The sequence below is a fragment of the Capricornis sumatraensis genome, chromosome 11, assembly GCF_032405125.1.
Source record: "Capricornis sumatraensis isolate serow.1 chromosome 11, serow.2, whole genome shotgun sequence".
NCBI classification, from domain to species: Eukaryota; Metazoa; Chordata; class Mammalia; order Artiodactyla; family Bovidae; genus Capricornis; species Capricornis sumatraensis.
In genome coordinates this window covers 52,449,992-52,477,057 of record NC_091079.1, presented here as the reverse complement: position 1 = coordinate 52,477,057, position 27,066 = coordinate 52,449,992, and the positions used below count along the sequence as shown (strand labels likewise).

Below are 27,066 nucleotides of genomic sequence, written 5' to 3'. Positions count from 1 at the left end.
CCCTTGTGTATCTCTTAATTTAGGAGTTTCTCAAAGAGCCATTTGCCTCAAAAGATGTAATATGATATTACAGACATTTAAATGAAGCATTTGTAAATGCTTCCTGAATTTTTCAATTTTCTTCTGGTCCTTGAAGATTGCCTATTTAGTTAGTAGTTACTTTTTGCATCAACTGCAAAGTAAGAGAACCTAAGGGTTCAATAACGTGTAATGTACACTATCAAATATATTCCACCTCAAGATGAACTTGAATCATGTGCATCTCACTAAAGTCATTAAGGGAAGATTTTCCTAAACCATTGAGAGCTTCCTTATCATTTCCATTCCATGTCACAATTTCTGTCATTATCATAACAACTAAGAATAAAACTCCTTTAAGCTTGGAAAAATAGTTGACTTTACAACTGAACCTTGCAAATATTTTTTCTTGGTCTATCTGCCTTTCAACTTTGTTTATGGAGTTTTCAGCTATTCCCAACCAGCCTTTGATTTTAATATCACAGTCATGTCAGATTAGGGGTAAAAATAACCACATTCTTTCCAATTTCTTTGGTTTTGGAACAAATGGCCCACGGGCTTTTACAGTTAGGTTTTACCACTACCCACAGCCCAGTATGACCCTAGCCTCACTGGGATTGTACCATCAGGGATCAGGTTTTTTTTTGTTGTTGTTGTTGTTTTTTAAGACCTTTTGCATAAAACCAAGCATGTAGAAGACGCTATTAGAAACAGTAAGAGTCAAATAAGTGTTTTTAATCACTTGGTCAATCAAAATTCTAATCCGTCAATCTGTCAATCTAATCTTGGTCAATCAAAATTCTAATTCTTTCCTCTTGTGTCCTTTTCCCATTTTCTTACTGTAGGATGCATTGAAAGACTATACAAAGAATTCCCATTTTTCAGAGCTTAGTGAAAGCACTAGTTCCTTTCTGTGTATGAGCTGACTTTTCTAACAGTTAATAACAGTGGTGAAGTATCTGTTGCAGTTTTGGAAAAAAGGAGCTAGTGACCTGTTTTTTCACAGTGCTCATGAATCTATTCTGTTTGTATTGCTGCCCAGTGTTTTGTTTGTGTTTTGTTTTCTAAGAATTGGAGATTTTTTTTCTCTCCCTAAAAGTTGAAAATTCCTTTAAGGTTCAATGAAGCTTAAAGCTTTCTCATGGGTCTGCTTTGAAACACTTATTTTAAGACACAAAATGACTCATTTCCTTACAAGATCCTTGGGCAAAAAAAAAAAAAAAAAAACACTTTAAAGTGAAATACATAAAATTTGAAGTTCTATGATGACCTGGAGAACAATCTCATTGTCTGAATGGATTGCTTGTTGCTTCATCTAAGGGCTTGGGTCTCAATGTTATTGAATGGAGAGAAGTGACTTTATTAAAACTCATGCTTCCTATCCCAACTTATACTCCTCTTGGAGTGTCAGTAAAACTAGAAAGATGCTTCCCTGGCAGCTCAGATGGTAAAGAATCTGCCTGCAATGTAGGATACCTGGGGTCGATCCCTGGCTTGGGAAGATCCCCTGGAGAATGGAATGCAGAATGTCCTGGAAAATTCCATGGACAGAGGTGCCTAGTTGGCTATGGTCTGTGGGGTCCCAAAGAGTCGGACACCGCTGAGTGACTAACACTTTCACTTTCATCCTGTCATATAGGTTATCAGCTGGTGAGTGAGTCTCAGGTCTTCACTGCCATTAAGGACATGAATTCCTGAGCTCAGCAGCCAAGTGTTCCCTCTACAGAGGATGGTAGTGTATTTAATCAGCTTAGCTTCTCTTGTCTCCAGTGACCCTGAGCTGTGGAGCCACCACACAAGAAGAGACACAGAAAAAAAGTCTTCTTGAGAATTATAAAGAAAGAGAAATAGAAATAGAAAGTATTATAAAGTATCTACATTTAAAAAATGATTCCAGAATAGAAAATACTTCTAAGATCTAGGGTCTCAGTAGGGAACTCTCTCAGCCACAATAAAATCAACTTTTCAGCTTCTACATTAATTACTGTAATTTTAACTCCAAAGCAGACAAATGCATTGACTAAGAAACATTTTTTAGGGGTTATAATCTAAACAAGTTCTGGGGGGAAACAGCATGATTTTATACAATGAGAAATCACTTTTCCTCCACCAGTAGAAGAGAACACTTGGTGGGTTGGGATAGACATACAGGAGGCTGGTTGTGGCTTGGGTAAAAACTTGCCGTGAGAACAAAAGCTATCTCCAGAGTTCCCTGTGGGCAGAGCACTCTACTGGTGGGGAAAAGGGAAATTTAAAAGGAATACTGTTATTAAGGAGATAACTGTATATTTGGAAACTCTTCATTTATATACATACACAAATCTAACAGCTCTTACAAAACAACATGGACAATCTAAGGAGAGGATGGGAGTGAGCTAGGCCTGGTCTTTGAGAAGTTAGTTACAAGTGGTATCTGGACAATTTGGTGAGTAAGAATCCAGGCTCAGGAAGACCTGGACTTAAGTCCCAAACCTGCTTCTTGCTCCCTGAGCATCCCTGGGCAAGTGGTTTACCTTCTTAGTTTTCTCTTCTGTAAAGTGAGATAACAATCAGGCCTATTGCCTCATACCACTCTTACTGGGATTAAAGAGTTGGCATGGGAGTAGAAATGCCAGCACTGTCTTGGCACACAGGAGGTCCATAACAAGTATCTTATCTTCTCTCTTTCCCCTCTATCCTTTCTCAGTACCTCCTTATGCAGGATACCAACAGCTCCAACCCCTTTGGAAAGGACAGTTGTTTGACTTAATATATTGGTCAAAAGGCATGCTGTTGTCGCTGTTTAGTTGGTAAGTCATATCCGACTCTCTGCAGCCCCCATGGACTATAACCTGCCAGGCTCCCCTGTCCATGAGATTTCCCAGGCAGAAATACTGCAGTGGGCTGCCATTTCCTTCTCCATGGGATTTTCCCACTCCAGGGATAGAACCAGAATCTCCTGCATTGGCAGGCAGATTCTTTACCACCAAGCCACCAGGGAAGCCCTGATCAAAAGGCATAAAAGTGTTAATTTTGGTATGAGTCAATGCCAGGATTGAGGGTTAGTCAGATTTGCCTCTTTCTAAAATAAAGGAACCAGGTTATGTGTCCATAAACAACGCAGGCCTATTAAGCGAACTCTAAAAAGAGGAACAGACAGTCTCAGGCCTGTGTTGAAGCCTGGCTGTCACCCATTATCAGTTTATTCATTGTACTATTAGGTGATTTGGGTTTACTTCTTTGCTTCAGGGCAAGACCAACAGAGAGATTTCATAAATGATGAAATAAAAGATGAAAAACTGTTTGGCAGTCATTTGCAGAGGTTTTCTGTGGATTTCAGTAATCAGTTGAACCAATGCTGTTTTGACTGAGATTTCATGAATGAAAAGTCAGGGCAGAACAGGCACAACAATGTGAAAATAAGCAAGTTTTGGTTTCTGGAGAATTCAATTTTCTCATTTGTAAGAAGAGGTGGCGGTGATATTGAATTATCTCTAAGGTTTATTATAGCAATAAATCTCTAAGAACAATAGATTGAGCCTTCCTAGCGGTTCACTGTGTCAAAGATTCTGCAAAGACTGTAGTTCTGGCCACTGATAGGTATCCAATAAATATTTGTCAAATGAATGAATGAATTTGGAGAGTAGTCTTAAACATGCCTACTTTTTCTGTCTGCTCAAAGTGCTTGATGGTCGAATGTCTTGATGAGCCTTGTACTCAGACACTGTCCTACACGTGGCCAGTAGTAGGATGAGAGGGTGACGAGGTGCTAGCTCAGCATGACTCCTCACTTGCTAGGTCTCCTGGGACAGATGGAGGGCAGATCGCCTGCTTCTGCTGCCTTCATACCTCTTTGAATGTATTTACCATTTGTATTTGATTTTTCTGTTGGTCTTGCCCTGAAGCAGAAAAAAATGAACTCAAATCACCAAAGGGTACCATAAGTAACCTGATAATGTGTGGCAGCCAGCCTGTAACACAGTGCCCCACGACTCTCACCTCCTGGTAGACACACCTTTGTATAATTCCCTCACATGCTTCGTAGGGCTGACCTGGCATATTGCATAAATGATGGAGCGTGACTTCCATCACGAGGTCAAGTCATAGAAATCACTGCTGCTCTGACTCAATGCCTTGGATCACATTCTCTGGGGAAAGTAGGCTGCCACGTTGTAAGGACTCTCAGCAGCTCCATGAAGAGAGGTCTACTTGGCAAGGAACTGAAGCCTCCTGTTAACATCCAGCACTAATCCGAGTGAGACATCTTGGAAGAGGATCCACCAAACCCAATTAGTCTCTCAGATGGCTGCAGGCCTGGGTTAAGGTCTTGGACTAACATGTCACGAATGACTCTGAATCAGAACTTCCTGAAAGTTCCTGAGCCTTCCAAGTTATATGAGATAATAAGTGTTGATTGTCGCTTTAAGCAACAAACATTCAGAGTCATTTTTAATACAATGATAGATAACTAATATAATAAGATTCTAAAGAAAACTCATTTCATAAGTGACTGAAGTCACCTTTCAGTTCTGTAGTAAGAGCTACTGTTAACTGCTAATAACTGATGAGTCTAGAGAGTCTAAGTGTCCTGAAAGTCTAACAGCTCTATCAGTGATGGTTCAAAGGAATTTTCTAATGGCTTTTCAGAAGATCATTAATTGTTTTCTCGTTCTTGTGTACAAGCACTCTTTCCTCATTTATCACAGTCAGTTCAGTTTGGTTGCTCAGTCGTGTCCGACTCTTTGCGACCCCATGGACTGCAGCATGCCAGGCTTCTCTGTCCATCACCAACTCCCTGAGCTTGCTCAAACTCATGTCCATTGAGTCAGTGATGCCATCCAACCAACTCATCCTCTGTCGTTCCCTGCCTTCAATCTTTCCCAGCATCAGGGTCTTTTCCGATGAGTCACTTCTTCGCAGTGAGTCAGTTCTTCACAGCAGTTTCTAATAACTTTGAGTTTGGGAATCTAACAAGCTGGGGGTTTTGATCTGGGCTCTGCTGTATGCTAGCTGTGAGAACTTGCACAAGTTAAACTCTGGACTGAAGTTTCCCCATCAATAAAGATGATAGCGTCCACCTCATAGATCTTCTAAAGGTTAAATCACCTAATATATGTGAAGTTCTTAGGACCGTAGCTAGCACACAGAAAGCTCCTTGTAAATATTACCATTTTTGTTACCCATTTGTTTTCACAGCCTAAACATATTATCCCCATTACAGTTTCTACTTATTTTTTTAACCACAATCCCCCATCTTCCCCAAGAAGACTGTTTCACCAGTACAGATAACTCCAAAGGCATGCTTGGACATCTCATTTCATCCTCATCATTGATATGACTCTGTCTACTAATACTTGTATATCTGACAATTTGATTTTTCAAAGAGAATTTTAGGTAATCAAATATTCCAGTTTTCTAGTCAGGGTTCACCAGTACATAATTAAAGAAAAAAAAATATTGCAAGGAAAAAAAAAAAGTGGACTCAGTCTTAAAGTACAATATTAAACTGACTCATCTTTTGAGAATTGGGTCGAAATTTTTCTGTGTGAGAGAAGACATCAGAATGTACTTCTGTCTATAAGGTTTTTCATTCTTATTTCTATTTGAGTAGTGGTGGGAGAATTAAGAGATCCAACCAGTGATGACAACTGTCTGATCTCACAGGAACGGTTGACTTGAGGATTTAGGGGGGTTCAGAAAATTAGCATATTTATACAGTCTGCCAATTCTATTGGAATTCACTGGTGGGAGAAAGAGTAGAGGAGGACAGCAGGTGGTTTCATCAAAATCTCCCTGAAACTCTAAACTCTTCATTTTAAGGTTAGGAGGCAATGTGCCAAAGGTTACGTGGGGGCAAAGGGCGAGAAGACTGAAAAGGATTAGAAAAAGATAGAGACTGTGGGCTTGGACATAAAAAGAGTTACTGGGAAAGGAAGAAACTGGGTGAATGGATCACATTTTTGTTGTTTGGCTTAAATTCTTTAGCAAAACTAGCCTTCTTTTAGTTGACTGCATGATCCTGGGTTGGGGAAGTAGTGGATCAAACTAATTACAAATTCCCTCTTTCTCATTTCCCTCATCATTGTCTCTCTCTGCCCCACCTCAGTGAAAGACATACGGATTTTGTAATCCAAGCATCTTTTTTTCATCTTGCGTTTTTGCTGCAATTCTAAAGAAAAAGAAACATACACATGCACATGTGCGTGCGTGCACACATGTGTTCACACTACATGGACAGAAACCACACAATGAGAATCTCATTCATTTTTAAGCCTTTAAATCTGTATGGATAAGGGTTGTTTTTCATTTAATCTATCTATCTAGCTTTTGGTCTATCCTCTGTTTACTCAGGAACATGTGGAAAAACACATCCTTTGGCGATACCCAGAATTCTGGTTTTTACATAACATGTATTTTAAGCAAACCAAAACCCTGTGCCTGCCTAGTCCCTAAGCTGCCCAGGAATCCCCCACTGACACCAGCTGTCCTCCAGCTTGGGGCATCTGGACTGAGGTCTTTGGTCCTCTCCACAGAGCCCTTTGTGTTTCTGACCTCTGGTTCTTTCCTCTTTTTCTGCTGGTCATTCGCCTTGTCTTTTCACTTGCCCCCAATAACATGGCTATTGTAAGGTTTTTGTATTATTTTCGTTTCTACTACAAGGCCTTCTATGGGACAATCTATGAGCCAGTGGGTTTTTATCTCCCTGTTATTTTCTCTTTTCTGTGTATACACAATTTACAGGTGGAGAATATTGCTGTAAACTGTCAAAATGAAGCTCTGAAGACGAACTACTTTTGCATCCACAGCATCTGTCCTGAAGAGCACTGATATATTTTGTCTGCATGCATGTGTGCTAAGTCACTCCAGTCCTGTCCAGCTCCTTGTGACCCTATGGAATGTAGCCTGCCAAGTTCCTCTGTCCATGGGATTCTCCAGGCAAGAATACTGGACTCGGTTGCCAGACCCTCCTCCAGGGGATTTTCCCCACCCAGGTATCAAAACCATGTCTCTTGCATCTCCTGCATTGGCAGAAGGGTTCTTTACTACTAACACCACCTGGGAAGCCTGTATTCTGCCCAAAGGGGCATCCTCTCAGGGAGGCAGAGTCTTCAGCAAATGAGGCAGAATTCTCAAGACCATCCTGAAGTTACCAGCTGATACCAAATGAGAACCGTTCACACTGACATCTTATTATTTGTATTTCTAGAGCATTCAAAATAATTTTGGATTAGTCTTATCTTTCAGATACTTATAAGAGATGGTTATTGACTTTCTTTTTTTTTTGGCTATCTTTCTCATGAAGCAAATCCCATAACTTGAGTGGAACTCAAGTCACCTCTCTCTATAAGCTTCAAGAAACAAGTATTTTGAAATAGAAGCATTTAAAAATATTGACTAATAAAAGAAATCATTTTAACAGACTGACTAATCAAATACAAATTTAAGAAAAGACAGGTTGATCTTTGGGAAAAAACGTCCATACCTTTAAATTCTCCTTTGCACTAAAACACAGACGATAGCCCAGGGAGGAAGCCCTTTCTGTTTAAAGAATGAATAAAGAGACCTCTCTGTCTGCACTTCTAATATGAGAAAAGGGATTTTGTTGCACTCAGAAAAAGTTACTGGGAGATACTTCCTGTCACAGTCCTGAGCATTCTAAAGCTGGAAAGTGTAAGCAAAAGTCTGGCATTTGGTTATGTTAGCAATTTGGTACTTATAAACTTTACAGTTCTTGGGATGATCTGGCCAATTTTCATTATTAACTTCTTTTTAAAAAAATTTATTTTGTTGAAGTGTAGTTGACTTGCAATGTTGTGTTAATTTCTGCTATACAGTAAAGGGATTCGATTATACGTATATATATGTATATGTGTGTGTCTCAGCTGGTAAAGAATCCACCTGCAATGCAGGAGACCCTGCTTTCATTCCTGGGTCAGGAAGATCTGCTGGAGAAGGGTGAAGGGATAGGCTACCTACTCCAGTATTCTTGGGCTTCCCTGGTGGCTTGGATGGTAAAAAATCTGCCTGCAATGCAGGAGACTGGGTTTGATCTTTGTCACCTGGAGAATTCCATGGACAGAGGAGCCTGGTGTGCTACAGTCCATGGGGTCACAAAGAGTTGGACATGATAGAACAACTAACACTTCCACTTTTTTTCATATATATATACACACACACACACACACATATATATGTATTTCATATTCTTTCCCATTATGGTTTATCCCAGGATATTGACGACAGTTTCCTGTGCTCTGCAGTAGGATCTTGCTGTTTACATCATTAACCTCTAACCATTTTCCTGAAATCTATTCTAACAAACAACAGAGCTGGAATTATCAACCACTGAAGAGTTCTAAGATATATGTACCAGGAGCTAAAGACCACTTATTGACCCTTTAAAGATGTAGTTTCTTTTGATCACACCATCAGGGATCTTCAACTCACACCACACAGTCTTAGGGTCATGGGAGAATGTAAACTTCTGAGAACAGGGTCTGTGGTCACACCCAACAGTATATCCTCACGATAACCTGCACGTTTAAGGTATGCAATGACTTTTATCAAAAGAATGAATGATTGAGATCTGCCATTTCAAGTGAAGTCCACAGAATTCACTTCAATAAAATTGGTCATGTGGAAAACTCATTGCAATTTATAATTGCTATCTACAGTAAAGTATAAACAAGATCCTAATTTATTAAAAGAAAACCCTCTACTTAATGTTCTTTCCCCATTTGACTCTTTCTTTCTACTTGATTTCCTAGAAAAGTACAAGGAAGAAGGTTTCCTCTGCTTTGGTTGTTTAGTTGCTAAGTCATGTCTGACTATGGGCAACCCCATGGACTGTGGCCTGCCAGGCTCCTCTGTCCATGGGATTCTCCAGGCAAGAATATTGGAGTGGGTTGCAGTTCCTTCTTCAGGGGATCTTACCAACCCATGGATAGAACCCGGGTTGCATTGTAGGCAGAGTCTTTGCCACTAAGAGCCACCAGGGTAGCCCTTCCTCTGCTTTACTAATTTTTAAAAACAAGTCACTTGGTGTCATCCTTGCCCTTACGCACCACAGGCAAAGTTATGCCTCATAAACATGAAAAGGAAAATCACTCCAGGGAACTTCTACCCGATCATCTTTCTTGATTTCACTCCAGAGAAAATAGAAATTGTTTCCACTATAAAATGGAACTTAAAACAGGATTAACAGTCAGAGACTCAGTCCCACTGAGCACTTGTTGAGAATTAGTGGGCTCAAATTTGTACAGAATCTGACCAGGGTGTCATTCCTGACTTCCAGGAAATTTTTTCCAAATATTCCTATGTCATCAAGAATGGAGTATGGCATAATGATGAAAATAGAAAAATCTGATGGTCTTCTCTGAGCCATCTCCAGGATAAACACTGTGAATTACTTTCACAGGCACAAAACCTTATGGATATCATCAAAACAAATTCACATCTGAATGATCTTTTGTTAGAATAAGGAGAAAATGCAAAGCCACAAAAGAGGGGTGATAAAGCCACCACTATACATACAAATATTAAATATTTATATTTAAATATAAATTTAATATTTAGCATAGATAGCATATTAAAAAGCAGAGAGATTACTTTGCCAACAAAGGTCCATCTAGTCAAGGGTATGGTTTTTCCACTTGTCATGTATGGATGTGAGAGTTGGACTGTGAAGAAAGCTGAGCGTCCAAGAATTGATGCTTTTGAACTGTGGTGTTGGAGAAGACTCTTGAGAGTCCCTTGAACTGCATGGAGATCCAACCAGTCCATTCTGAAGGAGATCAGCCCTGGAAGGACTGATCATTGGACTGACCCACTTTCTTTGGAAGGAATGATGCTAAAGCTGAAACTCCAGTACTTTGGCCACCTCATGCGAAGAGTTGACTCATTGGAAAAGACTCGGACGTTGGGAGGGATTGGGGGCAGGAGGAGAAGGGGACGACAGAGGATGAGATGGCTGGATGACATCACTGACTCGATGGACGTGAGTCTGAGTGAACTCTGGGAGATGGTGATGGACAGGGAGGCCTGGTGTGCTGCGATTCATGGGGTCGCAGAGTCAGACACAACTGAGCAAATGAATTGAACTGAACTGATACATATAAAGCACCATCCACTGTTCTTCAGAGATTTCAGCCCTTTTTCCCAGAGAAGATACTTGGTTTATTATTGCCATAAAGCAAGCCTTTAAGGAGAAGGAAATCGCAGCCAACTCCAGTATTCTTGCCTGGACAATCCCATGGACAGAGGAGAAAGGCAAGCTACAGTCCATGGGGTCACAAAAGAGTTCAACATGACTTAACGATTAAAACAACAGCACAACAAAGCAAGCCTAGATCTATGCTTAAATTGGATTCCTTTTATGTGCTTCTTTTGTTTAACACCTTTGTAAGGACTTTTCTGTTTATTTCACTGTAAAATAAGAAGCAGCAAGTTACTAGGCATCTTGATAGTTTCTAGCAGAGGAAAGTGAAAAAATTCCTTCTGGTAAAATGTTACTATGTATGAATTGCAATGATTTATCCAGGTTTGTGGCTAACTATGCTATCTTTTAATAATCAGAAAGTTGAAAATTAGAAAACCAAATGCAAATATTTCTTAACATCTGCCAGCCCATCACCAGCTGGCCTGCATCTCTCTCTTCCTCCTTATATCTGTGTGCTTTCTTATTTCTCATTTTATAGACTTCCCAGGGGGTGCTAGTGGTAAAGAATCTGCTTGCCAATGCATGAGACTTAAAAGAGATGGGTTCAGTCCCTGGGTCAGGAAGATCCCCTGGAGAAGAGCATGGCAACCCACTCCAGTATTCTTGCCTGGAGAATCCCATGGACAGAAAAGCCTCGTGGGCCACGAGGCTTTTCTGTCCATGGGGTCATAAAGAGTTAGACACTCAGGCATGAAAATTTTAGCTCATGTTATTAGATTACATAGCTTATTATTCCATAGATTGAGCCCAGGACATTTCTCCTCATTTCTAAGTGATTTTTAGTTTCTGCTTCACTCTCACTTGCCCCACCCCTCCTCCACTATTATACTCTCTGAACTCTTGGAAATTTCAAAGTTTGTGATGTGAGTTTATCAGCTCCATAGTCTCTACCCTTCTGGACCACCTTTCCTCTACCCTAGCTACTCCTGGGGCCAATGTAGTCAATCCCCAACCAGTACTTCCTGTCATCTCAAGTTCATACCCGCTGCCCTTGGACATCTGTCATCTTTCCACAATTCCAACCCCAACAATTCTCTGACCCGAAGGTGAAGGTGAAGGTGAAGTCACTCAGTCGTGTCTGACTCTTTGCGACCCCGTGGACTGTAGCCTACCAGGCTTCTCCATCCATGGGATTCTCCAGGCAAGAATACTGGAGTGGGTTGCCATTTCCTTCTCCAGGGGATCTTCCCGACCCAGGGATCGAATCCAGGTCTCCCGCATTGGAGGCAGACGCTTTAACCTCTGAGCCACCAGGGAAGCCCATTCTCTGACCCGGTGGCAGGGCTATTCGGTCCTTTGATCCAATCACTTTGCGCCAGCCCTTCCTCTCTTGACATCCTCTCTTCCCTCCTGACCAGGTCAAGGTCATTTTACACAGTCATGATATTGAGTCTTTGTGATCTTGACCCACTTCCTCCTCCCTCACTCTGCCATCCTTGTTGGTGCACCACGACCCCTGTGACATTCAACTCCCTGCCCACTCCTCAACTGCACATGTGTCACTGAACAAAGAATGGGCCTAAGTCCGGCTGGGCAACCACACTGGACCCTCCTAGTCCAACCACCCTTCCATTCTCTAAGATGTCACCTTGCCTCTCCTCGCATCCTCAACACTCCTCTCCCATCACCCAAGCAGATACCCTTGGTTCAAACTTCACTGAAGCAATAGAAGCAACTGGAAGAGAACTTCCACAGGTTTCCTCCCATTCCACTCCCTAGGTAGGCTCACCTACCAGTCTGTCTGCTCCAATATCCTGCCTTATCATCTACTAGAATAGATGAGTCATCCATGCTTTCACTGTCTGAAGCCAATTCAACACCTGTGTACTGGCTTCTACTTCTTTTCGCCTATTCAAAAAATCTTAGCTCCAGCAACCCTCCTCTCTTTCATTAAGATCATCAATCTTCCTTCCCAAATTCCATCCTTCCCATCAGCATAGAAACATGCTTCTTTCTCCCATCTTTTACAAACCTTCTTGACCTCTTGATCTGGCATTGGCTGATGCCCCACATTTCTTTGCTCTGCTTGCAGTAAACTCCTTGGAAAAGGCACCATATTTCTGTCTTCATTTCACTTCCGCATTCTCTCTTATGTCCACTGCCATCAGACTTTCTCTCCCTCTACTTCACCAAAGTTGCTCTCAGACTTGTCACTAATGACTGCCCAGGAGACAAATCCAACCATCAGTTCTCAATTCTCATCATGCTGGATCGACCAGACAACTATTTATTCACTCCCCTCCTTGAAACACTGTCTTAACTCAGTTTCCAAAAAACTGAAAACTCCTCCATCCTTTTTCTTCCCTCATTTCCCTGGGTTCCTCTTCAGTATCTTCTGTTAATCTCTCCTCTTTTTTTTGACCTCTTACTGTTGGAATACCAGAGGCTAGTCTTTCCTTCTTTCCTCAGTCTATACTCACATCTTTGTCGATACAATGCTAACGATTTCCAAATGCAAACCTCTGTTCCCAAATACAGACCCATAAATCCAAATGCCTGCTGACTCAACCATTTCTCCACTTGGAGGTCTAATAGACACTTTGAACTTGATTTCCAAAAGTGAACCCTGATCTTCCTCCCCAGGACTCTTCTGACTGTGTAGCCTTTCTAATTTCAATGAAAAACTCCATCCTTTCAGTTGCTTCAGCCAAAACTTTGGAAGCATCCTTGATTCTCTTTTCTTTTCTTCCCCACCCACCCCTGAAGATAGCTAGCATCTGATTACTTTTTACTACTTCCCTGGCTATCATCAAATCAGAAGCACTCTTATCTCTTTAAGTAGCCTTGTAATCAGTCTCTTTTTACCTTTGCCCATCTGTAGGCTATTCTCAACATGACAGATAGAGAGAGGTTTTTAAATAGAAATCAGAATGTACTGTCCCTTTGTACAAAATCCTGCAGTGACTTCCCTTTCATCCCGGGAAATAGCCAAAATCCTTCTCATGGTTCATAGGTCACATGTGGCCTATTGTGACTGGTTGACCTCATTTTTTTTTTTTTTAACCACTCTCTGTTTCCTCACTCTATTTCTGCCATCGTGTGATTCCTCTAATGTGTACATATCTTGGGACTTCTGCTGTAGCTATTTTCTCTGTATGGAATTCTCTTCCTCAAAATATTTGGTTGCTGGGACTTACTTGGAGGTCCAGTGGTTATGACTCTGCAATTCCAATGCAGGGGCCACAAATTCAATCCCTGGTCAGGGCACTAAGACCCCACATGCTGCATGGTGTAGCCAAATGATCAAAAAAAAAAAAAAAAAGATATCTGGCTGCTACTTCCTCACCACTTTCAAGTCTTTTCTAATCTTGCATCTCAATAAAGTTTTCCTTATGAATCCTCCTTAACATTGTTACCAATTCCGACTATAATTCTTACTCAACTTCTCTTTTATTTCATAGTACTCACTACTTTCTAATATACTGTATATATTTGATCTTATTATTATGCTTCATTTTATTTTCTCTATTCTGTCACTAAAACTTGAGATCCACAAATGTCTAAATACTTTGGTGGCGCACTAAGAATCCCAAGTACCTAGAACAAGGCTTGGCATGTTGTGGGGCAGCTGCTGATGAATAATTGTTGAATGAAGGAATGCACAAGGGGAGGAAGGAACAACAACAACAACAAAAGTGAATTAACCTCGTCGAACTGAGCTATTTACATGAAAACCCTTTTGTTGAGACTTTGGAAAAAATTCTTTCCCTAAAGTGTTATGCCTGACAGTAAGAGCTTCTGTTACAGAGTTTAACTGGTTTCCCAATCAGAGTGGGTTCTAAGTAGCTGAGAAATTCTCCCCATGTTATACTAAAACAAATGTAACTGTGCTTCAATCACTAGGCACTACCATACAGACCTGGGGACATTATAATAAGAGCTTTTTGGAAGATGGAACAAGGTGAGTGGACTTATTTTAGGGTCTGATATAAAAATCAAAACTCCAAACAGGTTTATCAAAAGCCTGGCCAAGTTTCCTGTAAGCCTGGCTCATAGAGAAAGAGAAACTAAGCTGATACATCATTTCAAATGGAAACTATGCAAAATTCAGTGGCTTCATGTGGTTTCAACCCCAAACCAGGTGGAACCCGAGGCTTTGGCAAAGGTTCACATTAAATTCTTAACTGGGGAATGTAAATCAAGGAGGGAAATGGTGGAGAAAAACGAAGAAAGAAAATCTTCAGTTTTGAACAGTTCTGGAACCACAAACTTAAATCACTGCTCTCTAAACATAAGCTCACTCTGGCTTTAAACAAGTACAATCATTTTGAAAAAATGTCCCTCAATAATGAACCAGCTTTTGTTATTCTATCTTAGAATTTAAGGGCTCCTTCACATTCACGCTGTTGCTGTTGTTCAGTCACTAAGTCGTGTCCGATCTTTGCAACCCCATGGACTGCAGCACACCAGGCTTCTCTGTCCTTCACTATCTCCCAGAGTTTGCTCAAATTCAGGTCCACTGAATGGGTGATGCTCTCTAACCATCTCATCCTCTGATGCCTCCTTCTACTTCTGCCTTCAATCTGTCCCACACTGGGGTTTTTCAGATCAAATTATTATTTCCATCTGGTAGGCTGTGTAATCAAAGCACAAAGATGAAAATGTAGACTTGCAGAAAGTAACTGAAAGAATGAACCAACATCGCATTCATAGCTGAGTTTCTTGACCTACAAAACTGCAGCCTTTCATTGAAGGGAACCAGACATACAGTCAGAAACAAAAGGGAATTTTAAGAATCCTTTGGATAAAATGTGATTAAGCATTAAAAGTCTGTTGTTTTGATAACAGCAATATTGTATGAACCCTGAGTTGACCTATAGAGTAGGAATAAATTATCAGTATTGTGGTTTGTATACATGCGTGTGTGTGTGTGTGTGTGTGTGTGTGTGTTTAAGACTGGAATACTTCTGAATTGTAGTTGTTTTTCAGTTGCTCAGTTGTGACTGACTCTTTGTGACCCCATGGACTGCAGCACATCAGGCTTCCCTGTTCTTCACCATCTCCAGAAGCTTGCTCAAACTCATATCCATTGAGTTGGTGATGCCATCCAACGATCTCATCCTCTGTTGCCCCTTCTCCTCCTGCCTTCAATATTTTCCAGGATCAGGGTCTTTTCAAATGAGTCAGGCCTTTAGCTTCAGCATTAGTCCTTCCAATGAATAGTCAGGATTGATTTCCTTTAGGATTGACTGGTTTGATTTCCTTGCTATCCAAGGGACTCTCAAGAGTCTTCTCCAACACCACACTTCAAAAGCATCAGTTCTTCAGTGCTCAGCCTTCTTTATGGTTCAACTCTCACATCCATATATAACTACTGGAAAAACCATAGTTTTGACTAGATGGACCTTTATTGGCAAAGTAATATCTCTGCTTTTTATTATGCTGTCTAAGTTATCCATAACTTTTCTTCCAAGGAGCAAGTGTCTTTTAATTTCATGGCTGCAGTCACCATCTGCAGTGATTTTGGAGCCCAAAAAAGTAAAGTCTGTCACTGTTTCCATTGTTCCTCATCTATTTGCCATGAAGTGATGGGACCAGATGTCATGATCTTTTTTTTTTTAATGTTGAATTTTAGGCCAGCTTTTTCACTCGCCTCATTCATTTTCATCAAGAGGTTCTTTAGTTCCTCTTTCCTTTCTGCCATGAGGGTGGTGTCATCTGCATATCTGAGGTTATTGATATTTCTCCAAGCAATCTTTATTCCAGCTTGTGCTTCATCCAGCCTGGCATTTCTCATGATGTACTCTGCATATAAGTTAAATAAGCAGGGTGATGATACAATATATAGCCTTGAAGTACTCCTTTCCCAATTTGGAACCATTGTCTATGTCCAGTTTATGTCCATTGCTTATGTCCGGTTCTAACTGTTGCTTCTTAATGTGCATACAGCTTTTGCAGGAGGCAGTTAAGACGGTCTGGTATTCCCCCTTCAGGATTTTCCACAGTTGTGATCCACACAGTCAAAGGGTTTACTGTAGTCAATGAAGCAGAAGTAGATGTTTTTTCTGGAATTCTCTTGCTTTTTTAGGATCCAACGGATGTTGGCAATTTGATCTCTAGTTCGCCTGCATGATTTTAGGGACATTTTAACTAATTAGGCAACATTATTCTAATTATGGGCTTCCTCAGTGGCTCAGTAGTAAAGAATCCACCTGCAATGCAGGAGATGTAGGTTCGATCCCTGGGTCAGGAAGATCTCCTGGAGGCAGAAATGGCAACCCATTCCAGTATTCTTGCCTGGAAAATCCCATGGACAGAGGAGACTGGCGGGCCTCCCGTCCATGGAGTTGTAAAGAGTCAGACATGAGTTAGCGACTAAACAACAACAATTCTAATTATAGGAAATTTCCCATGTCCAGAAATTTTAAGCATCATAGATTTTTAAGAGACTTCCATAAAAAATTCTATATTCTTCCAGATACAGGTATTTCTCATGTACAATCTCTGGTACAGGTATTGTACTAAGCTTTCAGAGAGAAATCTTTAATGAGACTTCCACACACCTTCTGAGTGTATATTCCTACATCCAGACACAAGTTGTATCATACAAAGCCTGTCTTAGTATTTCTCTAGTTAGAGAGAAAGTCTTTTAAACTAAGATGGATTTCCAATTAGAAATGTAAGTTACATTCCCTTCCTTTCACTTAGAAGTGATGTTTCAGCCCTTCAGTTGTGTCCAACTCTTTGCGACCCCATGAATCGCAGCACACCAGGCCTCCCTGTCCATCACCAACTCCCGGAGTTCACTCAAACTCATGTCCATCGAGTTGGTGATGCCATCCAGCCATCTCATCCTCTGTCATCCAATTTTCCTCCTGCCCCTAATCCCTCCCAGCATCAGGGTCTTTTCCAATGAGTCAACTCTTCGCATGAGGTGGCCAAAGTACTGGAGTTTCAGCTTTAGCATCATTCCTTCCAAAGAACACCCAGGACTGATCTCCTTCAGAATGGACTGGTTGGATCTCCTTGCAGTCCAAGGGACTCTCAAGAGTCTTCTCGAACACCACAGTTCAAAAGCATCAATTCTTTGGCACTCAGCTTTCTTCACAGTCCAATTCTCACATGCATACATGACCACTGGAAAAACCATAGCCTTGACTAGACAGACCTTTGTTGGCAAAGTAACGTCTCTGCTTTTCAATATGCTATCTAGGTTGGTCATAACTTCCCTTCCAAGGAGTAAGCGTCTTTTAATTTCATGGCTGCAGTCACCATCCACAGTGATTTTGGAGCCCCCCAAAATAAAGTCTGACACTGTTTACTGTTTCCCCATCTATTTCCCATGAAGTGACGGGACCAGATGCCGTGATCTTCGTTTTCTGAATGTTGAGCTTTAAGCCAACTTTTTCATTCTCCTCTTTCACTTTCATCAAGAGGCTTTTTAGTTCCTCTTCACTTTCTGCCATAAGGGTGGTGTCATCTGCATATCTGAGGTTATTGATATTTCTCCACAAACTACTAAACTGACACTGTACTGACATTTGAAAGAAATTCCTCTGTAAGTCAGTGCTCGGGGTGGAAAAGCAACCAGAAAATGGAGTATTTCCTTAAGAAAAAGGCAGTCTTGTGACAAGCACTGACAAAAGGCAGAAGGATGTAATTTTTTCCTCTCTGACCTCTCTCTAGGGGATGCAGATGATGGCAATTTCTTAATCCATTTTCATGCAAAAGGAGCCAGTCAACAAGATATTGCAAGCAACAGCCCCCATTCCCAGTTAGTTAACCTTGCACATCTTTTTCCTAACCTGAATTCCAACAGCTTCAAGTGTATAATATAGTAGGAGCTAATCTTTTCACTCCTATTTTTAATGCTTCAACCAGTAAAGGTATTTCATTTTGAAGTGTTTCTTTTAAATGCACTGAATATGTAGTTATAATCTGAGTGATTCTATAGCCTCCTGTGTATGCAAAGCATTTTTGAACTTTTGCCAGCCATCAAAATACACATTGGGATTAGTTTACTGGAAGAGATATAAAACTAAAAGAATAAGGGGGGAGAAATAAGGTGCTGGGAAAGAACAGTCTGAAGGGAACTAATGAATACCACGCAATATCTTAGCCTTTTAATCCAACAGTAATAGGTCATGTTTGAGTGGCTCCAAACATCTGTTCCCTCCAAAGGTACTTTTACTTCTTTTATCTTATATTTACAACAGCCCATGGAGGGAAGGGAGACAAGCATATGCTAATTGTGTAGAAAATTACAGAGTAAACAAAAAATGCAATCAACCCTCAGTGTAGGCCAGGATTCTTTGGATATCCACAGACCGTCCATACCCCTTCCAGCACAACACTGATATGCTAACTGGCTGCTCCCATGGCTCCTGGCCATTGCTGAGTCCCATCATGTCTGGCCAGATCAGATGCCTATGAATAGTGTAGGATGGGTTTAACTCTGTTAGGGCATTCTTACCTCATATAACTCAATACCAAGAAAATAATCCAATCAAAAATGGGCAGAAGACCTAGACAGACATTTCTCCAAAGAGGAGTACAGATACCTAAAAGGCATGTGAACAGATGCTCAACATCACAAATTATAAGAAAATGCAAATCAAAACTACAATGAAGTACCATCTCATACCAATCAGAATGGCCATCATCAAAAAGTCTATAAACAGTAAATGCTGCAGAGGGTGTGGAGAAAAGGGACCCCTCCTACATTGTTAATAGGAACGTAAACTGATACAGGAACTATGGAGAGCAATATGCAGGTTTCTTAAAAAACTAAAAACTAAAAATAGAACTACCATATGAACCAATAATCCCACTCCTGGGCGTATACTTGGAGAAAACCATAATTCCAGAAGATATACCAATGTTCACTGCAGCACTGTTTACAATAGCCAGGACATGGAAGCAACCTAAATATCCATCAACACAGGAATGGATAAAGATGTGGGACATATATACAATGGAATACTACTCAGTCATAAGGAGGAATGAAATAGTGCCCTTTACTATTGGCACTATTAGGTGGACCTAGAGAAAGTCATACAGAGTAGAATAAACAAATTTTAATGCAGAAAATACATCCAATCTTTTCTCGGTAAAACTGTAAAAGTAAATAATTTTAAAATTAATTTTATGGTAAATTTCATTGTAAGTAGCTACACCTAATTGATTTTCTTTGTAAGCAGTGTATTTTCTTACAAAGAAATCCACTTGCCTTAAACACTTGCCTTATTTAGCTGCCATTGTCAACTTTTGATCATGGCCTCAGATTTTTTTAATGCCAACTAGAAAAAAAAAAAAAATAAAGCACTGTCTTGAAAACTTGGGAACTCCTGATGGTGCTGAAAATATTTTTTGGGGAAATATTTTGGTTATTTTAAAAATCTTTAAATAATTATTTTCCCTCAAAGGTCCTATAGCCTAATTGTGCTCAGTTGCTTAGTCATGTCTGACTCTTTGTGTCCCTGTGAACTATAGCATGCCACACTCTCTGTTCATGAGATTTTCAGGGAAGAATACTGGAGTGGGTTGTCATTTCCTCCTTCAAGGGATCTTCTTGACCCAAGGATCAAAACCTCATCTCCTGGGTCTCCTGCGTTGCAGGTGGATTCTTAATGGCTGAGCTATCAGGGAAGCCCCATAGCCTAATTACCTGGCAATCAACAATAAGGTTAGCAGAAATCACTGCAGTTCATTTCAAAATCTGCTCAGAATAGGATTCTTTCAAAACATGCCTCTTTCCATGTTGATAGCCACAATCTGCAACAGTTTTCACATACTCTTGTGACATGTACATCATCACCTCACCTCTGCCCTAACTTACTACACAAGTTCTCTAGTCATCAGTGAGCAAAGTCATATGACAAACACGAATTCCCACTTTAACCCAATTTTACTTTTACATCTCTGTATACTCTATAAGAGAGAGAAAGATCTTGTCCCTAGATACAAACAAGCACCTGAATACCAGTGGTTTACCAAAATCGAACCTTCATTTTTACAGATACTCTAAACCACAGATGACAGTGTAAAAAGGCTGCAAGGTTTCAGTTCTATTGCAAAGACTCATGCAGCAAAAATATCCTTTAAAAAAGGTCTCAGACAATGACTTATTTGTATGAAGCCTATTAATGCAATACAACAGAATCTTAATAACAGGATTTGAACCCATCATGTAACTAACTATTCCAGGGCTAACTTCCTAGAAAATCTAACCTTCATTTGTAATTGTGATGCACTCTGGCAAAATCTAAGCAGATGAATGAGGTGAAATCAGGACACCATTGAGAGAAGGAACTTAAAATTGAATATATCCACCATCAGGGGTATTAGGAACTCAAGATCGACACAGATCAAATGCTTCCTCTGCAAGCAGAATTAATCAGTCCTAAAAATGTCTTACCATGGTACAAGGCAGTATTTCTTTTCAGGAAGTGCCAACTTTCTACTGAGAAATATATTCCATTTTAACTTCAGAATTATCCTACCAAAAAGGGCACCAGTTTAAGATCTCTGGCCTGATACCAAGCCATGTCATTACGCTCTGCTTCTTGAAATTCACTATGTTATAAGAATTCGGACACTCTGTCCTAAACTCAGTGGTCTTAAAAAATGCTGTAAACCTAGTGTGGGCCATTTTTCAGCACTGGATGAAATGGTTCTGCCCTTCTTATCCATTTTAAAGATGTCTTGGGGAAGATCTTAATGTGAACAGGGTCCTTAGACCCCTCCTAAGAAGCATGACCACAAAATAATCTCTTGTTAACACAATGCATCTGGGCAGAGAACAGATCATTGTGTGTGACCTGATTTCATTTCAGAGAGTGTCCTCGTAAAGAATGACATCATCCCATTCTTCTTCTTGATCTCCACTTGTGACTATTCCCAGCCCCCAGTCCCCAGGCTCATCATAATTAAGCTGCTTCCCCCCTCCCATTCCCCATTCCTCATCTTCACCGGAATTGTTATTTTCCTCTGAACTTCCTGCCGGAATGTGTCATGAGGGCAAGAGCAAAGGGTTTCCTCTGGTGGGTCAACACTGCTACAGTTTGCTTCTCGGATACGGGAGACAAAGCATGAGTCTGATGGCAGTCAGAGAAGACTGAGAGGGTCATCTGCCGGGTCCTAGTCAGACGAGAACAGAGGAGCCAGGTGAAGGTGGCACAGCCTGATGAGCGCAACGTTTCTTGTCCCACTGGAGTTGTTGTTACTACTCGTTGTTAGTTAGTTGTTAAGTCGTGTCTGACTCTGAGTTGGGTTTTCTTTAAGTACAAGTTCATCGACTTGGAGGGTATATTGTCTAAACAGATTCATTTAACTACATACATACCATGTGTGCGTGTTTGTATACTTGCATGAACTAACACTTCCTTTATCACTTAGATTTGTATTGAAAGACTCGTATGTGAAAGTATTTTAATTCAGATGGATGGACGCATGGTGCGGGAGAAGATCCTATTTTAAAAACCAGCATGAGGAGGGCTTCCCTGATGGCTCAGTGGTAAAGATTCACCTGCCAATGCAGGAGACATGGGTTTGATCCCTGGTCTGGGAAGATTCCACATATGGTGGAGCAACTAAGCCCGTGCACCACAACTACTCTAGAGCCTGGGAGCCACAACTACTGAAGCCCATGAGCCCTAGAGTCCATGCTCCCCAACAAGAGAAGCCACCACAGTAAGTCTGTGCGCAGCAGCTAGAGAAAAGCCTGAGCAGCAATGAAGACCCAGTGCAGCCAAAAACAGACAAACAGAGCACAAGAATGCAGACAAATTGAATGGCCCTGGGAGAGAAGGTACTGATTGTGATGTTTTGAGTATTTTCTTTTATAAGGAAAAAGAAAAAACAACTTATTTCCTACATCCATGTAATGGAAGATGATACACAACTTTAAACTATGAAAAATGAAGATAATGAAGAAATTGGACACTGTTTTGATAGAAAGGTAGGCGAAAAAAAATCCAAGTAAAATTGTCCATCCTCCAAGTTTCCAACTATGTAAACCACTAGGTAGTACCATATAAAATTACTGCTTTTGTAGGTAAAAAATAGCCAGTTAGCTGCAATTTTCTAGGATTCCACCTAGCATATATTCACCTAGAAAAGATTTATGGGTTTGGGTTAAGCATGTGTGCTTCTTAACTTAAAAAAAAAGTTCCCATTAGGTAGCAATTATATTGTTTTTACAACAAATACATGATTTTAACTGACATTAAGATTTTGAGTCCTAAATTGCCCTCCTTCATGAGAAATGTTAAGGGTAAAGGTGGTCACAAGAGTCTTCTTAGCATGCGCCGTCAGCTCTGTATACTCTGCAGCAAGATTTACACGCCCTCAGATACCAAGATGAGAATAATGTTACTGGTTTTTAGGGTCCACATATGAAATTGATTCTTTGAAAAGATGTTGTTTACTATTACAGTCTACAGACGATTTTTAAAAAATACTCAAATTTAAATTAAGATATTTGAGTATAACTTAAATAATTCATGTAATAAAAATAAATAAAGTGCCAGGGCAACACAGCTAAGGCATGCTTTTAACATTTTCCATCCCCAAAAAGCATCCACAGGGCTAGGAAAGGTCTTAATTTCCTTACAAACAACATAGTCGCTGTTTTAAACTATCCCATCTGTGTGCACCAAACCTCGTCTGACAGTGCAGTTTTTGAGTCCAGAAGGTACAATAGCAGCCATTCAGATTTTGGCAGGTGCATTTCAAGCTGAATACCAGGCTCCACAAAACATAACAGCCTGTTCCACAGGTGTGAACATTTTTGACAAGAGCTCTCAAAAATCTCCCCCAAGCTGTGAAATTTAATTGTCCTTTCGATGTCTTATTATACCTATCTCTCCTTGGAACAAGAGAGAACCTTCTGGCAAACAGCCAGGGGATGCTTGGCCAGCTTCTGAGATCTGCTTTATGACATCTCCTGGTTTTGTTTCTTATGCTATGTGTTTTGGAGGTGATGCCAAGTTCAATGAGCTTCAGGTAAGCAGTTCTTAAAGCTGGAAAAATAGCAAATGAAAGGACTTTATACCCCAATGACATGAGCAGAAAGCCAGTCAAAATGCACACGGCAGCATTTTGAAAACTTCAGACTCATTAAAATGGTCCCTACACAGAAAGGACCCATTTCTTTCTATAAAATTTGCCAGCTGGGAGGACTACAGCTATGAGAATACAGATGTGGCAGTGGGAAGGATCTTAGCTACCTATCTAATCCAGCTCAAATTATGGAGGAAGAGGGGCAGAGATCTCTGAAGCTGGCAGCTGGTCAGACCCTGAATTTTCCAGTCCAAAAGATGAAAACAGCAGACTAGAGTTGGCTCTAACAGGGTTCTGCAGATTTTTAGGAAATAAGTGTCATGTGTGTTAAATTTGAGCAAGTGATTCTGATTTCATCCAGTATTAGAGTAAATGCATTCTATTTTCTCATCATAAGGACAGGCTGAGAAATGAAAGGATATAATACTTAAAGTGGTGAAACGACTCATTAAAGGGAGAAATGTGTGAAAGAATATTGTGCTTAGTGCTCAGTTGTGTCCAACTCTTTGAAACCCCATGGGCTGTAGCCTGCCAGGCTCCTCTGTCCATGGGATTCTCCAGACAAGAATATTGGAGTGGGTTGCCATGTGCTTCTCCAGGAGATCTTCCCAACCTAGGGATCAAACCCAGGATCAAATCCTGCTTTGCAGGCAGATTCTTTACTGTCAGAAACACCAGGGAAGCCCTGAAAGAATACTGGCCAGATAATAAACAACATGCATCCCAGCAAAGTGGTCTCCTCATAGCCCAAGAGAAACTCAGAAAGATGCTTTGAGAAAGCAGGTCTTGAGTGACCTCTTGGGATGATACAGGGTGACCTCCAGTATTAAGGGTTTTCCAGCCTTTTCTATAGTTAATTTTGAATGACATGATACTCAAGAACAACTTCTTTCTTTCCTACAGAAAAATGGGTACACTGGATGAGAGGTTCACAAGAAAAAGTTCTGGTAAACTGACTCAAGATGATGAAGCAGATTTAAGAAGTCACAGTTGTACTGTTTATTGAGCTTATTCCTAAACAGGTATCATTTTCAGTTTGCTTTGGAATACTTTCCTCTCCCATTTGGAGTTTCAAAGTAAAGAAGACCTAAATTTCAGCTTGTCTTCTCCTTCTGTTGATTTAGCTTGTGAATAACAGGAATCTAATACATTACTGGTGAGACCCCAGGCCACCTGCAGACAAAGCTCTGAGAATTAGAGAACTGCCAGTGCTCATGACTATGTCAAAGAAGCAACCCTGGTCCACCCCCACCCCCAATATGTTTCCAGCTATTTCCCTTCTTTCATTGCAATCTGTAATATGAGGACAAAATGTTGAATTCCATAAGTATTAGAAAGAAAAGCTGGAGACATCAACCCTCAAAAGACAAACCAGAAATTTAGGTCAGACTTGAAAATTTTTGTTTTGTTTTGCTTGTGTGACCTTCATGAGCTTTTTGGTGATTAAAGGACTTATTCCAGGTCAACCTAGGTTAACATAAGAATTAGAATGAAAATCAAGCAAAGGGCAATGATTTCGATGAGCTGAAAAAACCAAGAGGAGCTCAACAGTTTCCATGGTGTTAGTTTTCACTGTGGGTGGAAACAACTTTCAATGTTGACATTTGAGAAAAACTCATGGGGAGGGGGTGTGGTATAAACTCATATGAGTCAACACCCCTAAGAATGTTTTCACAACCGAGGCTGTATTGCTGAGGTGGGTCTCTGTGGCTCGCCCTGGCTCAACAACACTCTAGGCACCAATGTTTCTGACCGAGGAGAGAAACTATGAGGTTAAGCTGTGAACAGCATGGATGACACCTGCAGTCTTCACGTCGAAATTGTGGATGACTGGGCATAGCAGACCTGCCATGAACAACCCCCTGGAATTCCCCTGAGCCTCTGGAATAGCTCATAAAATGTTAATAAACCAACATGATTCTTCAGATGGTTCTTTGGCCATTCCTGAAGAAAATATCCTGCAGTGATTCTGCCTTTTAGCTTTTTCAGCCAAAAAGGAAGAGAGTGCTATAGGGAAGAGCAGAATTATCAACTCCTCATTTTCTGATAAATGAAATGCTACCCTCTCCAAGTGACATGGAGTACTCAGGTATTGCTAGTGTCATGGTTTAATTAACCAAGAAATCAATATTTGAGACTTCGCTGAGGGCTTCCCAGGTGGCACAGTGGTAAAGAATATGCTTGCCAATGCAGGAGAGGCAAGAGACTTAGGTTTGATCCCTGGGTTGGGAAGATCCCCTGGAATAAGAAATGACAACCCATTTCAGTACTCTTGCCTGGAAAATTCCATGGACAGAGGGACCTGGCAGGCTACCGTCTATGGGATCACAAAGAGTCAGACATGACTGAGTATGCACTCACCTGGTTGTCCAGTGGTTAAGACTCTCTGCTTCCAAAAAGGGGATGTGAGTTTGATCCCTGGTCAGGGAACTAAGATTCCACATGCCACGCAGTGCAGTCAAAACAAACAAACCTCAATTAATTAAAAAAAGAGACAGAGATCAATATCTGATATTGAGTACCTTTGACGATTTTCTGTAATTACTCTGTCTTGGAGAACCTGCATGTCATTTGCCAAATTCACCTCCCTCAGATGATGGGGCTGGCCGTCAGCACCTACAACAGAGGAAAGCAAGAGTGGCATCAGCTGCATTTCATTAGTGATTTATCTTTCAGATGTTGCCTTTCACACCTTCATAGGAGGATGTCATTAGGAAGAGCATTCTCCAAATTTCATTCAGACTGAGTTTCTTACAGTCACTCCAAGAGACTTTGAAGTATTGTGGGTCATTCGGTCCTTTTATAGAAGTTTCCATTTGACTTTCTATTCACCTAGGGAAAGACTTTCCATTATATTCATTTCATATTATTCTCTGACTGGATTTCATAAAGTCAATAAAGAAGAGTTTCTCTTGAAAGGTGTACAAAGCGTTCCAAGTTTAAAAGTTGAATGACGTCTAATTTCAGCTGCTAAGACCTATTTTAAAGGAATATGTGCAGAATCATAAAATCTAAAGTGACTGTAAGCGGTTATTTGATGAGTAGCAAAGCAAGCATTTCCAAGTGGTAAATTTGTTTCTATTCTGCATTTAGGAGAGGTGAAAAATATAAGTGACTAAAATTAACTTGGATACTAAGAATAAGAGGAAATACCCAGTTTAATGTATTCAGTATTGGATGAAACAATCTTGCTGCCATGAAGAGCACATTTTAACATAAATACAGTGTTTATGTATGCATTTAACATAAATAAATGCAGATATGATACATAAAAGACAATAAAAACAGATAACTAATGAGAACCTACTGTATAGCACAGGGAACTTTACTCAGTGCTCTGTGGTGACCTACATGGGAAGGAAATCAAAAAAGAGAGGCTGTAAAGAACTGCCTCCCTGTTGCAGGAGATGCAGTTTCGATCCCTGAGTCGGAAAGATCCCCTGGAATAGGAAATGGCAACCCACTTCAGTATTCACGCCTGGGAAATTCCATGGACAGAGGAGTCTGGCGGGCTACAGTCCATGAGGACACAGAGTCAGAAGTGACTGCGAGACACGCACGCATATGTAAACTCAGAGCTAATTCATTTCACTGTACAGAAGAAACTAATACCACATTGTAAAGCAACTATACTCCAATAAAAAAAAGGGATAAACTCTTAATTGGCCAAAATTATATTAAAGCTCATTCTTATTTGTAAAATCAATAAAAAGGAGGAAGAAAGAGAAGAAATATTTATATACATCTTATAAAGAAATATAAGCTCTCAGATATATAAGCTTTAAGAAAAGAAGAACACACACTATTTCACCACTCCAAATTTCCTCTGCATTTAAAAAATATTTCTC

General features: G+C 40.5%; 1 protein-coding gene across 1 annotated transcript in view; it reads right to left on the bottom strand.

The window, feature by feature from the left end:
- SULF1 (sulfatase 1) overlaps positions 1-25,799 on the bottom strand; it is a 154,621-nt gene extending 128,822 nt beyond the window's left edge. The window contains exon 1 of the mRNA XM_068984050.1: positions 25,741-25,799. The gene's annotated coding sequence lies outside the window, so the exon portion shown is untranslated. The remainder of the gene's footprint in view (positions 1-25,740) is intronic.
- Positions 25,800-27,066: the final 1,267 nt, after the last annotated feature.